Here is a 2,412-nt window from a genome sequence, read left to right as displayed (position 1 = left end):
CATTTAATTTAATTCTCTTGATTAATCTTTTACTCTTTATCTTACTTTTTCTTTGATTTTTAAAATTTTGTTATCTTATCTTTCTTTTAAATTTTAAATTTTAAAAGTTTAGTAATTGGTTAGTCTTTCTTTCTCAAAATTTGAATTTAAAAATCTTTATTTGAATTATTCTTTTTAAAGATTTTCAAAATCAAATCTCTTGTCTTAATTTTTAAAACCTTATCTTATCTTTTCCCTCTCTTTTGACTTTTTAACTTTTGAATTTCAAAATCTTTTCTTATCTTAATTAAAAATTCAAATTTTAAAAGTTTAGTGGTTTGTTGGTCTTTCTTTTTTTTAAATTTAAATTTTAAAATCTTTAAAATTTCAAATCTTATCTTATCTTGTTTTTCTCTCTTGACCTTATCTTTTTAATTTTTGAATTTCAAAATTTTCTTTTGACTTCTTCTTTTAATTTTAAAAACTTTTCAAAATTAAAACTTCTATCTTATTTTCAAATCTTGTTAGTTAATTGTCTGTTTTAGCTTCTTTTAATTTTAAAAGTTTGGTGTCTCTTTAATTTTTCTTTCTCTTTCTTCTTTTTCGAAAATTTTTAAATTCTTCCCCTCTCACCCTTTTCGAAAATTTCCAAACTATTTCCCCTCTCTTTATTTTCAAAAAACTCTTTTCAAATAAAAGACACCCTTATTTTCTTTTTTCGTTATCTGAGTTTTTCACAAGAAGTTCTCTATACTCTGACATCGAGACTCCATTCTTTTACTCTTCTTGGTCTCTTTCTTTTTGTTTATGAGCAGGAATAGGGATACAGTAGCCCTTGTTGACCCTGACCCTGAACCTGAAAGATTCTTAAGAAGACGGCTGCAGCAAGCTCAAGCTAGCAGAGCCAAAGGGAATCTCACAGAAGCTCTTGAGTACGAAGCTGAAGATACAACAATGGTAGCTCATCCAAAAGCTGAAGGAGACACAAGAAATGTCCTTGGATCTTATACTGCACCTAATTCTAACTTCTATGGGCGCAGCATCTCCATACCTGCCATTGGTGTAAATAACTTTGAGCTGAAGTCTCAACTGGTCACTCTAGTACAACAGAATTGCCAGTTTCACGGACTTCCACAGGAGGACACCAATAAATTCATCTCTAATTTCCTATAAATATGTGACACTGTCAAGACTAATGGAGTGGATCCAGAGATCTACAAGCTCATGCTCTTCCCCTTTGCTATCAGGGACAGAGCAAGGCTATGGCTAGATTCTCAGCCTAAAGAAAGCCTAGACACCTGAGAGAAGGTAGTCAATGTATTCTTGACCAAGTTCTTTCCATCTCAGAAGCTGAGCAAGCTTAGGGTGGAAGTTCAGACCTTCAGACAGAAAGAGGGAGAATCCCTCTATGAAGCTTGGGAGAGGTACAAGCAACTGATCAGAAAATGCCCTCCTGACATGATCTCAGATTAGACCATGTTAGAGATCTTCTATGATGGTCTCTCTGAGATGTCTAAGATATCACTGGAACACTCTGCTGGTGGCTCACTTCACATGAAGAAGACGCCTGAAGAGGCGCAGGAGCTCATTGATATGGTTGCTAACAAACAATACATGTACACTTCTGAGAGGAACCCTGTGAATAATAGGGCAGCTCAGAAGAGAGGAGTCATGAAAGTGGACATTTTAGACCCCATTTTGGCTCAGAACAAGCTCATGTCCCAGCAGATCAATATGATCTCTCAGCACTTGAGTGGGGCACAGAGCTTAGCTGCGTACTCTCCAGAGACAGTGTATGAAGTGGACATGGGTGACAACGCCTGGACCACAATGGAGGAGGTGAACTATATGGGAAACACCTCCAAAAACTCCAATAACAATCTCTATTCGAATACTTTCAATCAAGGATGGAGGAACCACCCTAAATTTGGGTGGAGAGATTAGCAGAAGCCTCAACAAGGCTTCAATAATAATCAGGATGGAATGAACCAGAACTGGTTCAACAACAGACAATTTCAGCCCTCTCAACAGTAGATGGAGACTCCCACACAAAGCCTCTCTGACTTGGCTACAATAGTCTCTAACCTCTCCAAGACCACTCATAGTTTCATGGTAGAAACTAGGTCTTCCATTCAGAATCTGGAGATACAGGTAGGTCAGTTGAGCAAGAGAATCCCAGAGATCCCCTCCAACATTCTTCCAAGCAACATTGAGGTGAATCCAAAGTAAGAGTGCAAGGCCCTCACTATGGGAGTTGAGGCCGAACCTAAGGAGGAACCTACTCCTGAGAAATTAAAGGAGATCAAGGCTCAGGAGGAGACTGGGAGTGTCACCATGCACGTCCCCATGAGAATGGAAGAGCCTGAAGACCAACCATCTCCAGACGTGTAAGAGGAATCTAAGGAAGAGCAACTTGCTTAGTTCCTGGAAATC

The 2,412-nt window shown here is 37.8% G+C and overlaps 1 non-coding gene across 1 annotated transcript; it reads right to left on the bottom strand.

The window, feature by feature from the left end:
* Positions 1–1,335: 1,335 nt before the first annotated feature.
* LOC112745613 (small nucleolar RNA R71) lies at positions 1,336–1,439 on the bottom strand. Its single transcript, XR_003173532.1, has one exon. It is a non-coding gene; the product is annotated as a small nucleolar RNA R71 (small nucleolar RNA).
* Between the last annotated feature and the right edge of the window lie 973 nt (positions 1,440–2,412).

This window comes from Arachis hypogaea, chromosome 14 (assembly GCF_003086295.3).
Source record: "Arachis hypogaea cultivar Tifrunner chromosome 14, arahy.Tifrunner.gnm2.J5K5, whole genome shotgun sequence".
Classification (NCBI taxonomy): Eukaryota; Viridiplantae; Streptophyta; class Magnoliopsida; order Fabales; family Fabaceae; genus Arachis; species Arachis hypogaea.
Note: the sequence above shows the minus strand (reverse complement) of the source record. Positions and strands in the feature narration are given on the sequence as shown.